Source organism: Sphaerodactylus townsendi, linkage group LG02 (genome assembly GCF_021028975.2).
Source record: "Sphaerodactylus townsendi isolate TG3544 linkage group LG02, MPM_Stown_v2.3, whole genome shotgun sequence".
In the NCBI taxonomy this organism is placed as follows: domain Eukaryota; kingdom Metazoa; phylum Chordata; class Lepidosauria; order Squamata; family Sphaerodactylidae; genus Sphaerodactylus; species Sphaerodactylus townsendi.
Genome location: NC_059426.1, coordinates 113,918,029 through 113,933,540, shown reverse-complemented (window position 1 = coordinate 113,933,540; position 15,512 = coordinate 113,918,029).

Below are 15,512 nucleotides of genomic sequence, written 5' to 3'. Positions count from 1 at the left end.
AAGAACAACTACTCAAGGGTAGTTTAAACGTTACATTCAGACAAATTTGAAGTTTTCATGCAGAAATCATTTTTTTTGGGAATAATAACCATCAAAATTTAAAGACATCCCTTACAATGTTTAAATCTGAGGGGGACATAAAACAACTGTGAAACTTGTTGTCATATGTTGTCATATGAGTTGTTGTCATATGAGCACACCCTAAAAACTATGAACATTATGCCATGGATGTGGTTGCACACTCATCTATTTCTAAAGAATTTAACTCTTGTCCACACTGGAGCACCTCGATTTTGCTATTAGTTGACAGCATTACTTGGATTGCTTGTTCATTCCATATCAAACTGGTGATTACAACAACCCTTCCACTATGTGAGAAGAGCCATAGAAATTAAAATTTTAACTTTGGTTTCAAATTGATCTGCACAGCTTAGCGCTGTTGAACTCATAGTTTGATTTGAAATTTGAAATTTTATCCACATATTTTGGACATAACAATGCCCACATGTTGTTATCTACTTATGGATATGTGTTGTTATCTCCTCCCCCCCCCCCTCCCCAGTATAGGCTGCCTCGCACAATTCGTAGGGAGGATTGCCAAAAAACATTAATTACAGTTTTGAAAGTGGCAGGCTTGCCTAACAGTGTTTCATCTTATGAAACAATGAATTTTTAAATAGGAAAAAAATCCACGGAAAGATAAAGCACTGGAAAATGTTCACCAGTTGCATCCAGCCAGGTTTTTCATTTGACCTCACCCAATCTAGCTCCTTACTACAGTCCTAACCATAGTATTTTCTTGGTGGCCACTCTTTCCTTTTCATGAAAAGATAGCTGGATTTAACTCACATTTTTTTTCACAGCAGCAGCCTGAATGATGGCTGGGCAATGAGTTAGGAGAAAATGAAGGTAGGCAAAGCCCCAGTTCAAAGCCTATCATCCCACAGCACCCCCTGCCACTGGCAGAGAAACAGTAGTTTGCTCTCCAGCCTTATCCCACCCTGCAGGGCTGGAGCTTTACGAAGGCTTTTCTTTCTTACCTGAACCCAATGCACTGCACAAAGACTGCAGCACCTCCTTTGTTTCTTAGAGGCAGTTCAGTGATACAAAGGGATGAAAGCCAGGCATTGGCTGCAGAGATGTGGCAATGTTTCAGAATGGAACCATTTCACTGAAAATGGTTTGGGGGCACAGTCCTGGATCAAATGAGACACTGAAATAACTAGTACTGCACAGGGACAGTGAAGTTGGAATCATCCTTTGTAATCCAATTTTAGTAAAAACTGTGCAAAGTGAATTCAAAGTGGAAAGCCATTGCTTTTGAAAAATAGATGAAACAAGAAATTATAGATGTTAGATACAAAGACAGCTTAATAGGCACCTCTGACATTTTGAGGTAGGTTTTCTTTTCTTCTTCCCAGCTGAACGTGCCAGTGTAATCTATCCTGTTAAGTGATTGGTTGAAGTAAAGTGCACAGCTGCCACTGAATAAAAACAATAATATTGATATTTTAAAGTGCAATGATGATAAATGAATGCTGAACAAAGGCAGAATGTTTCAACTCCAGTGTTTGCGCACTGCGAATCACTCTTGACTCATGAGAAAGAGCATTTTAACTCGTGTTTTCACAGCAAATGCTTTCTGGCAGATCTCAGCTTCTGATGTGTTGCAAAGCTGCTATAGTGCCTAAAGGAACCAACATGGACATTTTTCTCATGTCTGTTTTTAGAGAAAAGATACGTTTACAGTATTATCCATAAAGCCCCCGTCTCGTACTCCAGATAAAGAATCAGAGAACTCCAGGGACTTCAAGTATAAACAGAGTTAGCTTTTCACCAGTTCTTCAATTTCCTTCCCAAGTGAGGTGTCTAATGTCCATGCTCATAGAGCTCTTAGATAAGGTTTTGTTTGCTGCTATTCATTCTAAAAAATGTTGACTTCATTTCATTCAATGCTAACTTCTAATAGCATTCTGGGTAATTTTTCTGCAAGCAGACAAAAGGTCTACACCTGAAATATATATAATCCCTTCTTTCTTTTTTTGCCATCAAGTCACAGCTGAATTAAGGTGTCCCCATTGGGTTTTCAAAGCAAGAGAGGTTCAGAGGTGGTTTGCCATTGCCTACCTCTGCATCACCATTGCCTACCTCTGCATCACACCTCTAGTATTTCTTGGAGGTCTTCCAAGGTTGAGACTGAGAGCGTGTAACTGGCACAGAATCACCCAGCAAGTTTCCATGGCACAATGGGGATTCAAACCTGGTTTCCCAGATTCTTGCCCTACACTTCAACCACTACATCATTCTGGCTCGAACGCTTGTTTACCTAGTAAAAACAATCCTCAAAAATAAATGTCTGATTCAAAACTTGTCACATAACAATCAAAATGTTACTTGGAACTAATGTTTAAGTGCTTTCTGGGCAAGAGTCTACTGAGTCTCTCTGAGAAACACTGAGTATAAATGAAGTAAGTAAAGAGAGCCTGTATGATGTCAGGGTGGTTGTGGGTGCAATGGGTTCAAATTCCCACTGAGCCATGGAAGCTCACTGAGTGGAACAGTCACATTATCTCAGCCTAAGTTACCTCAGAGTTGTTGTGACGATAAAATGGAGGAAAGGGGAAAATTATAAGCCACTAGCAGGGCCTGGTCACACGTTGCTGTGGCAATTGTCCTTCTCATCACAGTCCGCAACCCACACAGATGTCCATTCAGGTCCAGTGATCTGCAGCATAGCCTTTTGGGGTGGTCAAATGGAATCCCTCTTTCCCTTTTCAATTCACATTGTTATATGGTGGTGTCTTGCTTTTTTTAGTATAAGGTAACCCTTTCCATTCCACAACGGAACTGTCCAGAGTGCGAATCCCGCTGTCCATGAGGCTGGTTGACACACACAGCCCTGGCTTGGGTAAGGCAGAACTGAGGCAAGGAGGCTATCCCAGTCAGGCAGCAGAGGCAGGGTGGTGAGGTGCTCAGATTGAGGCCAGCTCTCGGGGTTCTTGAAGGACCACATGCAAAAGAAGTGGAGCCAGTGGTGTTGGTTCGCCCCCACCCCGTGGATTTTCTTAGAAGAAAAAGGCAAACTCCAGCTCGCTTTTAGTAAAAGAGAGCTGTGGTGAATATGGGTGAGGAAATGGGTAAGTGGTGGTTGGATGTGAGGGAGGGCAGAGTGAGGTGTGTGAGGATGATCTGGATGTGTATTGTGTGGTAGCAGTGGGTGAGGCACAGAGAGTGAAAGTTACCTGCGTGTGAGGGGGGGAACTCCACCTGACGTCTCACATGGCAAAGTGTGTATGTGTTTCACTTCCACTCGTATTACCTAACAGTATTACCTATTTACTGTTTTCACTGCTCATCTCTGCCCATCTGCGCGAACATTCTAAGCCCTCATACCAAGCCCTCAGGCCACAGATAGGCTGCACAAACATTCTAAGGGTTACAGTTAAACACAGCCAGCTTCATGGCCTGGTGCGCCAGGAAAAAGACATTTTACCTGGCTCAGGTATGGACTTTCGGCGAATTGAAGGTCCGATTTCCTGCCCGCAACAGGGAGGGACGTCATGTGAAACGTCATGTGAAACCGTTTCGGCATTAGGGCGTGACTAACAAAGTCACTATTAGCTTTTTATATATATAGATTTTGGATTCCCATTGGGAAGAAAGGCAAGATACACATGAAGTAAATAGATAAAATAGTAAATATAAAAACAAATTAGAGTTGAGCGGGGGGGCAGGGGGCAAGGTGGCAGGAGGTCAATGGGGGCTGGACTCTGCTTTGTGGCAGTATGCCACTGGGCACAGGTGATAGTAATGACTGCAGCAGATTAATACTTGGCAGCTTGCCAACACTGATTGTTGTGTAGGATAGCCAACCAGCATGAGCAGCCAATCTCCTGTTATAGTTTATGGTGGTGCAAAAGTCTAGCTGTACCTGGGACTCCTTCCAGAGCTTTTTTCTCTTAAAATAGAGGTAATTGTTTATACAATTCGATAAAACAGTTATTGTGTTAAGCTCCTTTGGAAAAGTTCTTCAAAGTTGTTTGCAGTCTGTTAATGTCTGCATGTATTTATACTGCAGGACTTTGTTAACTTAATGTTTAGGAGACTCATCGGGGATAGGAATAATTAAGAAATGGAATTCAGGTGGCTTCAACTGCAGAGAGCCAATCAAGTATCACAGCACAAAAGAAAAGAAAGAGGAACTCAAACTGCAGACATTTAGGGCTGTGAATAACTGTTTCATGCCTGGATGCTGGCAAAGCTGGGAAAAGTTCACTCTATTGCAGATGAAGAAAAATCCAGGCTGTATTATCCAGGAATATTTTGTTTTAATGGTCTGGACTTCTGCTATAACAGAACTCTGTTCTAAGCACTAGGGGTGTGACCTGGGGGGAGGGTATTTTTTAAGGTTTGGGTTTAGTAATCCTGGAAAACAGAAAAAGCTGAATCTCCATACCAGCCTTTTTAGGTAATTTGATTTTTTCAGGTCTATTAAACCCAATCCATGAGCTTGGAGGCAGTGGTGATACAGATCTTAACACTGAACTCCGCCAGGCCCAGGGTTCTGTTCTTCACGATCTCCCACCTCTGAGCCACCAGCAGGTTAAATAAGAGGGACAGAGATGAAAGTGGGGGAAAAGTTTTTTTTTCCCAAAAATGATGGAGGGGTTGAAATGGCCCAGATAATGCCAAAAAAATCAGCATTATTCAGGATCTCCTTTTTGACTCCTTTAAATAGTCAACATTGGTGAGGGAATAAAAATAGGTATTTGGGGAGGATGGTTAGCCTGAAAAAATGGTAAAAATTCAAGAGGGACAAAAAGTGGATACTAAATAATGCTAGTTTTTCAGTTCATCTTTGCTGAATGCACAGTCCTCCTAAGCACATCACAAACAGAACACTGGATGTTCTTACCAAAGCACGTGAAGTTTGAAAAATGAGAAGATAAACCAATGTCTTTGTTAAAGAGGCCAGGGCCTGCGACAATGTTTATGAACAAGTTTTATGAAAACCTTATTGTGCAATTTCAGAAAAGTGCTGGTCAAAAGAGGTATTTGTCCTTCTAGTGCCCTCAAGCATAGAAAAATCATTTTCCATAGTTGTGTTCTGAAACCAGCTGAGAGAAAATTGGTCACTGGAGAATCAGTAGGAACAGGAAAGGTTCAGTATCCTATGTGCCAATTCTTCCCCACCTCCTCTTGCCCCTGCATTTTCATTATTAAGCAAATATGTTTGGCAACACACTGAAATGATATACAGTTTCGCTCTCATGCTACTTTCTTCAGACTTCTGTGAAGGATTCTCTTTCAGACTGTCTGTCAGAATCAGCTCATAAGGTGCAAGCAGATTCTTGAGATTGGAGTGTTTACCAACACATTATACTTAAGCGTGGCTTGGAGAGATTGTTTCTGCCTGATAAAACAACATGAAAATGGATTCTTAGGTGCAACCTTTGCCAGCATGTCACAGACTCTCCAACAAAACCCTTCAGCAAAATTCCTGGGAGATGATCCGAAATATCTTAGATTGGTTTTAACCTGATGTCTACTGTAAAGGAGTGTAGATATGGCAAAGGTGACTCCCATTTCAGCCACTGCAGCAAGAAGGAAAGAGCTGCGAAATCAAGATAAAGCTCATTTGTGATCATTAACGTTCCTACAGAAAGCAGAACTATTGCTTCTAGTGTCCAGGCAACATTCTTAGTGAAGTGATTACATTATGTAAAATGGAAATATGAAGAATAAAACGCAGTGGGGTGTTACCGCTATTCAGCTGTTAAACAGCTGCACTAATTCACATGCAACGTGATTGCATTTCAGATGGTAGCTGGAACAAATCCTGCATATTTCCATTTGTAAAGCACTTACTGATCTTATAATTGGATCTTTTAACTAGGCCTCTATAGCCATTGGGACACAAAATGAAGTCAGTTTCACAGACGCACCCATAAGTGCCACCCAAGAAGCAGAAATGGGTATCTGGCAATTCAGAATGATCTGCTGTCTTTGCTACTCTCCAATTACTGCTAGACCTTTCGAACACATCCCACTTCCAATATGCCAAAATACAATCAAGGATGTAGCAAAGAATGCTGGATTTTGGCACAAAAATTTGAACACTGTTCTGACAATCCTAACCTATTTCTATTTAGGCAGCTGAAATAATTTGAGACTGTAGCTATCACTATAGCTTCTCTTTTAAAATTATACCAATGTTTCCAGAGCCATTTGTAGGCCTATTCTGTGACAGCTGTAGTTTTAACAGACTAGAATGCTTCACAAGCAACACTGCACTAAATGCCACGCACTATGTATAAGGCAATCTATATTGTTTTCCTCATTATCATTGCCATTAAAGTGACCAAATATTTGGTTTAATGGCAAAAATATGTATTTCTTAGGCAATAATCTATGACATAGGTAAACAACTTCTATGAAACATAGCATTACTCAGGTTAAAACAGGAAAAGATTGTGCAAGGATCAGTCATGAAATGCAGTGCACTGCCACAAAACAGCACCCAGGGCTTGCCCCAGGTGTTGTGCCAAGCTGACAGCCAAACTCCCCTGCCCCCCTGCCGCCAAACTCCCTCCGCCCCTACTACTGCCAAACTTTCCACCACCACTGAACTCCCTCCCACTACTGCCGAACTCCCTCGCCCCTGCTGCCGCCACACCATCACATCCATTGCACCCACAACCACCCTAACAGACTTCTTCCTTCTCCATGTGGTACTGGCCAGCAACACACTAGTGGGGAGTTAACCTTAGAACACCTGGAAGAGGAAAAGGTTTGTTGTGGGCTTTTTCAAAGTGCAGCAGCGCAGTGGCAGTGAGGGTAGTTCGGTGATGGGGCTTCAGGGGGAATTTGGCAGCTGAGGGGGAGTTGGGTTCTTTGCTTTGTTGGGTTGGGGTTGCTGCTCAGAACAGAAGTAGGGTACTTGGGGAAGGGAAAGGCCAGTTGTAAGGCCAGTGGGGAGGGCAGCTTCCCATTGCTGCTGTGATGGGCAGTGGTTCCTTTTAGGGCAGAGGGAGGGTGCTTGGGGCAGGGGGAGAGCAGCGGCAGACCCAGGAGGGGGGTGCTGCTCTGCCCGCTGCTCTGCCAGACCGAGGTTTCTGTTTGGGGCAGAGGGAGGGTGGCTCAGGAAGTGGGAGGGCACTGGCAGGTGAGAAGGCCAGCCTCTGTTTTGATTGTGAGCATGAACCCTGAACCTATGAGTGCACAGGACAGTCCTGTGCACCCATTGGTTGATGATTTGTTGTCACAACAATTTACATGTTAGTCAATTATACAGGGTAAGATAGTACCTTATCAATATATATCATATCACATAGCTAGTTCTGTTGAACAGCTTGTTTAAACTATAATTGTATGAAACAACAGATTTATAAAACTTATCCCAGGGCTGTGCGCATTACAAAGTCTGGCAGAAATGTTAACATAAGTCATTTATATTCTGCATACATAATATCTGTCTGTTTATATTTATTTGACTTTAGGACAAAAGTCAGAAAATTTTATGACATGTAAATAAAAATTCAACTAGGAAATGCAGTAATATCTCTACTGTCATCTTTGTCATATATTTGCAAACATTCAGCAAAAGTCATCAATGATTGTCATCTTTCTAATGAATTTTCTTTTCTTATGTTGAATTCATACTTTTTACTTTTTCCCTGTGCAATATCTGCAAAAAATAGCCATGCTCACTCAAGCCAAAAGTACAACTGTTTCCCATAGTGACCAAATGGATCTACCAGCAAGCACAAGCACATGTGGGGGATGGAGGCCAAAATATCCATCTTGTGCTCTCACTGAGTTGTATTTTTATAGCTACACTACCTGTCTACATGGAAAGATCTCTCTCTCATGAGTTTGTCAAATCCCCCTATCTAAGCTAGAGCCCATCAGCTTATTCTGTGACATAATTATTGTGTGAAGTGCCTCCTTCTTTATCTGCCCATTGAGAACATTGAGAGTTCTTGATTTCTGGAACTATGGAAGAGGAAAAACAATCTTTATCTTCCATTTTCTCCACACTATGCATAATTTTATAAACCTTTATCACATTCCCTAAAAACAGATTTTATCCTACTCGTGGGGGGGACAGTGGCATAGTGCCCCCGGGGTGAGGAGGCGTGATGCGCCAGGTGGCGCAGCAGTGGAGGTGTGGCCGGGCCATTGAGAGGGTGTGGTGGGGGTGTGGCATGGCATTCCAGGGTGGGTGGGCGACATTGCAGCAGGGGCGCAGGGCGCACGTGCAGCCTAGGTTCGGTTTCCCCTTGCTCCGAACTCCGAGCTCCGAACAAGAACTCTGCACTAAACCCCAACTGCTAGTCCAGCAGGAACCCCAGAGCAAATGCCCCCCACCTTTGCTCTTGAGTACAAGGGGGTTTGGTCAGTGGGGGCTGCGGTGGACAGCTGCTGGGGTGGAGGCTTTGCCAAGTTGCTGCCTCTTTGATATTCTGTCGGTCCCAACAGTTGCTGGGCATACCCAGAAAAAAGGAATGAATCGTTGAGGGTCTTGACCTCAGCCCCTCTATCATGTGCTTTGTGGTGAGAGACAGAGGCCTCCCTAGACCCATTCCCTTGCATGAGGAAACCCTCCCATGAAGTACATGCTGAAGACAACACCTCACTTACAGCTGGAGTTGACAGGAGCTGGGAAGTAGGCACAGTTACTGAAAAAGCTCTACATCTCCCCCATCATTTCCTCTTGATAGCAAGGGAGCACTGGAGGAGAGAATGATGTAAGTCACTTTGGGTCCCCATTGGGGGAAAAGATAAAGATATTAATAAGGCAAATAAAAGTAAACAAATTCTATTGTCTCCATTTCAGTTGCTGTGCAGTTTTGTATGGATAGATGTGGCTATAGATCTGAAACCATTAATAAATTTAAAGCTAAAATAGTAAGCTGTACTTAACCATTCCTGATCAGAAGATTTTCTGGAGATTCATAATATTTCATTATCTAAGCAACCAGGTGCAATTGCCTCTATTCTGAAATGCTGTTTGGAAATAATGAGTGGATGGATGGGAAGACAATCATATTTGACTTTTGATTGTAAGAGGGGCAGTACAACCCGAGGATGCTCTTGGACCTGGTCTGGTTTCAGTACAGACAGTGGATGTAGCTGAAGCTTTTCTGCTGATTGTAGCTAGCTGAATCACTTCCTAAAAGGTAGGTACGTAGCCATAATTGTCTGTACTTTGTAATCTATATGGCTGACCACAGGAGTGCATTGCCCTGTAAGTACAGTTACAGCAGGGATATTTTTTTTTATAGATTTTTATTGTATAGAATAATTATGCATTTGTTACATTCAATCTCTCCATTTCGTCTATACATTTTTTCATTTCACCCCCTCCCCCCTTTCTGTTAATTGTTTTATGCAAGCAGTAGGAGATTCATTCTTCTTATTCTCTTGTTCCATATTTCTTTGTTAAATCCGGCTTCTTCCATCCATGTTTCATACACTGTCCATAATTTCATTATTTCTTCCATCTTTTCTTCCCATAGTTTATTTTTTGTCAGTTTCTCAAAAATCTCTAACTGTATTTGTTCCCATATGTATTCCAACCATTTTGACACTGTCCATTTTTTATCATCTTTCCAGCCCAACGCCAACACTGCGTGTGCTGCTCTTATCATTATTTTATACATTGGTTCAAAATTTCTATTCACTCTTTTATCATCCATTATCCCCACAATTATTAATTCATTATTTATGTCAATTTTTACTTTTACTAATTGTTCTACATATTTCATTATATTTTCCCAAAACTTTTTCACCAGTTTACATTCTATCCACATATAAGTATAATATGCTCCTTTTTCTCCACAATGCCAACATTTTGGGCTTAATCCTTTTATCATATAGGCTAGTTGTATTGGGGTTCTATACCATTTAAGTAAAATCTTTCTTTCTAGCTCTACATATTTTTCTATCTTTACCTTCTTCATGCTCTCCATGATTCTTTCTATTTTTTCAACATCTAAAATATTTTCTTTCTCCCATTTTTGATTCAAAGTTCTAAGCATAAATTCTTTATCCTCTACCATATGCTTGTATACTGCTCCTATAATTTTCCCTTGTAATGTTTCGTGGAGTTTCAACCATTGAATTATTGTACAATCATCTTTTATTCTAAATTTCCTTAATTTTTCCCATAGGCCTCTTATTGCCAGCCAATTCTCTCTCCCTCCCAGTTCTATTAAATTCTGTAATGGTATAATTTCTCCTTCCCTATCTAAATCCGATACTTTATGTATTCCTTTTTCTTTTAAATTCTTTATGATTTTCCAACCTTCTGTTCCAGTCACGCTTGCTACTGGGGCTCTATCCAGAATGCCAGGCATCCATTTGCTTCTCCATTTTTCCCATATATCCATATTCACTTTCCTTGGACCTAGTATTCTATGTTTCTTGTTTTTATAATCATTAGTATAAATTCCATAATTACCTTCTCCTTGATTAACTTCGTTCTCAAACTTTAACCACTTTGAGATATTGTCTTCATTAATATCTAATAAACTCTTTATCTGGAATGCCTCGTAATATTCCTGGGTTTTCGGTATCCCCCATCCTAGGAGGTCATTTGGCATATACACTATTTTATTCATCACTCTAGCATTTTTTTTATTAAATATCCATGCTTTTATTTTCCTATCCCATTCTTCAAATTGTTTTTTGTTAATTTCCATTGGTAATGTTCTAAATAAGTAAGAGATTTTGGGTAGCAAACACATCTTTACTGCTTTTACTTTCCCCGTTACAGATAGGTTTTTTACTTCCCAACTTTTCATCTGATTTTGTATTTTTTTCCATCTATTGTCATAGTTATATTTATACATCCGTTACAGCAGGGATAGATCTCTAATAGCCATGGTCTCCAGGTAATGGATTAAACTTCCACACAAGGACACAGGTTCTCTTGAGCTTATAAAATAAATCTTAACCTTGCTTGTGATCGTTTTTAGGGCATAATGGTGATCAGATTTGCCGCAGTGTATATGTCGAAAAGTATTTGTGTTGTTAATTGTGTTATAGGACGAGTCATTTGAATTACAAATTTTATTTCAGGATTGTAAATGTCATATTTTAAACCTACAAATGGAAGCAAGGTAGTAATATTTTAAAATAGACAATTAAGAGAAGCTTTGATGACATTATCTTTTAAGAAAAATCCAATTTGTGCATTCGTCATTCTAGATCAAACTTGCTTCCCAAAAATATTACTTGTGATTGTATTTCTGAAGAATTATCGAGCATCTGACCTAATTTTCATTGCATGTTACATGTGACTGCATAATTTTCCTCTAGTGCTGATTTGTAAATATCACCTTTCTCCATATGATAGGAAAACATGAATTATGTTAGGTAAAGTCGTTTGTTGAAAAGCCAGACACTGAGATCCTTTGCAGACAGACACCTTCTCCCTGAGCAGACAGTGTAGACATAACAGATCTGCACAGATAATGTTACCGAAATAAGCACTCCTCTTTCTGGTAAATCATTTTTCTCAACAATCAAAGAGATAGCTGTACTTTCTGGGAAATGGAGATTCTAACCCTCAGAAAGCCATGATACATTTTTTTGTTGTTGGGGAAGGTGGGTGTACTGATGTCACAGGTATATATTTCCTGATTAGAATTCTTTAGACTGATTAGAATTCTTTAGACTGATTAGAATTCTTTAGTTATGCCAATCCAACAGATCCATATGTTCCAAATTCAGCCCAAGGCTAAGTAAACATGTCAGCAACCTGTGAATTCCAGATAGGGAATGTCAAACCTGTACTTTAAAGCTAGCAGCTCCAACCATTTTATACCATTGACACCCATTTGAATCAAGGCAATTAAAATCAGCTTTCTGTCTTTAAATTTCATATATGTTGCATGTCCTTGTACTCAAGGAAGTAGACATTTGATCTTTTCTGCCAATATCCAATCTTCCAGTCTTGGGAAAGGTACTAGGATGGGTTGTTGTTGCCTCTCAGCTCCAGGGATTCTTGGAAAAAACTCATTTTCTGTACCCATTTCAAACAGACTTTGGAACAGAGACTGCTTTGGTCATTTTAGCTGATGACATATATCAAGAGCTATACAGAGGAATGTGACGTTGTTAGTTCTGCTGGATTTCTCAGTGGCCATCAATACTATCTTATTGAGCTGTGTCTCAGCACTGGGACTAAGGGGCACCATGTTACAGTGATTCGAGTCCAATCTGGAAGGTCAGACTCAGATGGTAGTTTTGAGGGACTCCTATTCTGCTCATGGATGTAGGCCTGTGCAGTTCTGCAAGGTTCCATTTTGTCCTCCATGTTATTAAATACCTATATGGGGCCACTAGGAGAGGTCATCAGTAGGTACAGGATGCAGTGTCACCAATAAGTAGATGATACCCAGCTCTAGATGTGCATCCTGATATACTGAACCAAAAAAGACACCAATTAAGTGGAGCCAAAAAAGCTAAAATCTGCAGCTGTTAAAGGGTGTCAGGATTTTTTTAAAAGTGCATTCACAAGGCTTGTCATTGGACTTTAATTTTAAAAGAACATAATTAAATTTACCTTGGACTTCTTCCTTTTTGCTGGGCTTCTGGGTGGGTTCTCCTCGGCTAGCAAAAGTGCCCCCCCCCCTTGCTTCAAATTCCTGTGCTGGAAGGGACAAAAATTATCTTTTGCCTCTTTCCCTCCTTTGGTTAAGTTTTAGTGCCATCTGGATATAGTTTCATTGGATTATGTATTTTATGTGATTGTTTTATGTGGCATTTTAATGTAACTTTATAGTATACCTATGTTGTGAGCTACTCTGAGCTCGCTTCAGCAGGAGATATTTGAGTATCAAACAAAACAAAACAAACAAACAAACAGGCTTGTTTCCAGGGTAATAGGAAGGAGGGGGAGAAGGATCTTCAAAGAACAAATAGGAGATTTTATGGGGTCACAGCTGACCAAAATCATTGGAGAGAGCTTGTTGCCCAATGTGCCCAGATGCACAGGAAGAACTAAGTCTAAGAAAGTCTGCATGAGCTATCTTGTCTCTGGGAGAATTTGTGCCTCTCAAATTTGCCCTGTGCTCTGGCATGGAGGTTGACCTGTTGGGGAATTGTTTCCCTATTTGGGTAATAAGCAGAGTGAGAGGAAAGACCAGGAGACTTTTGCTGTGATTATGAAAAGAAACTTTACTTAACTAAATCAGGGTACGGTATACATGGAATAAACATAACAAATCCTTACTATTCTAATACAAACTTAGTTGCAGAACTTAGGCACATGTGAGCCCACATGTGGCCTAGGCATTCACCTCTTAAGGTGAATCCATCTTACAGGTACAAAGAGAAACCTCGTGTGTGAGCATTGTGCTCAGTGTGAGTGAGTGTGTGTGAGACAAAGAAAAGTAGTTAACTTTATAACCTCTGACCTACGTGCTCTGCCTCACATAAGCAATGTCGGATTAACTGCCCAATGACTAATCAATGAGCTGATAGCAAGACACTGACCTCACTAGCTAATTAACATGCACACAGTTAACCCCTTGTTGTCAGGATTGTGAGAGACACTTGCAAATCCTAACATGACCATTATAAGCCAAATTTGGTCATGGGATGCATTCTGCCAGAAGGCCTCATTGTTATGATGGGGGCCTCCCCTGCTAGAGAGCATTCCCAGATAATGGTACTAGGGAGATTTGCCAGGTGTCAACCCTGTTCTGAGTATTTCATGGCTACCAGCCCTATATACATTGCATAGCCTCCAGTTCAGAAAAGTGTGGTGTGCACTGTGTTTTTTAGCAGCCCACCTGCTTGGCTTGGGTACAGAAATACCCACCTCCCCCCAGGGTTTTAACAGGGAAAAATATTAACATAATAACCATCTGGGATCCTTTCCTCCAGTTTATGCAGCAGGTGGGTCCCTTCGAGGTTGTCCTCATTCTTGATGCCACTGGAGAGGCAGGCCCATTGAGTTGCATCAGAACCACATGCATCATTGCAATACACAGAACTCCTTCTCCTGTAGCTATGAAGCTACAGAGGGAGCCCCAGGATGGTCTCAACTACCTTCCAGTAATTCCCATGAACATATGCCATGTCCTTGTCAGAGGATGACTCACCTGATGATGAGCTGGTCTCCAATGCATGCCTTGCCTGCGAGACTGGGTCACCCTTCGTTTCTTTTGCAAAAGGATCCAATGATCTCCACAACTTTTACATGGCAGACAGCAGCAGGCTGGAGGGTGGAAAGGGCCTCCTTTTTAAGCCCTGCTGGGAGTGAGACCCTGCCCCACCAGCCCAATGCAGGAACACTCATGACCCAGCTGGCCATCCAACAGTCCTGTCCTCAGGGAACCATGCAGCCAGCACATGGGAAGCAGCTCTTTACCCTCCAAAGATAGAACAAGGGAGAGGAAGGCTGGCAAAAGGGTGGATCACCTCAGCTGTGTTCACTTCACAGCAGGAGAAACTAATTGAATCAGAAAGTCCACCATGAAGCACACTGCATGCATAAATGGCCACTGTGCTATTTAGAATGTCTAGCCATAAACTCAAATATTTTCACAATGTTTTATAACACAGAAAAGAACCCTTTAAATCAACGTGTTTGATAAATCACCATGACTCAGTTTCAAGAAATCACAAGGGTAGATTTTCAGGTTTGTACCAAATAGAAATTTCATTTTATATCAGGATAATAAAGCATATAATATTATAATTGATGGGGTTTTTTTTTAAAAAAATTAAACACGTGGATCCCACTAAGAATTTTTATGAGTGCAATAAGAGCCATTTTTGCCAATTCTCCCACACTGTGGCAGCCAAAGATACCACCAAAAAGGGTGTTCCTGTGGAATGGGGGCACTTCTGGGAGGAAAGACGTCTCCCACAGGAAGAAGACATCTAGGGAAGTTATCTGCAGAGTGTAGTGCATTAAGCAAGCATACTGTGTGACACAATTGCATGCCCTGTCCTTGAAGCCTAGGCAAGATTCCTAACTATGAAATTGTTATGCAGTGAACTCAGGAGAAGTCAGGAGCCAAGGTATTGTTCTATAAATTACATTTCAAATTGCAAAGAGGCAACTGACTTTTTGAGAACCTAGTCTGAGGGATGCACACTAGACACACAAACTGAACAGATGGTTGTATTATTTAAAATTACAAGCACAGAAACATTAAATAAAAAACCAGAATTATTCTAGGAATATATTCATGCAGTATGAAATAGGCAAATCCATCTGCCAACCTTGTGACTTCCAAAGTTATGCAGCATCACTACACATCATTAGTTCCACCATATTCTTCCCATACTATCTTAAGCTCTCAGCTATTCACTTATTTTATCTCTAGTTTTTTATTAAATGTTGTGCTTTTATCACCATTCTTAGAAATGCTTGCCTTCTCTAGAAACAAGACACATCTTTAACTTTAATACATTCATTTTAAAACAACCTTAGCAAGGTCAATCTTGTTCCATTCCAGCAAATATGGATGTGATGGTGGAGGGTCCTA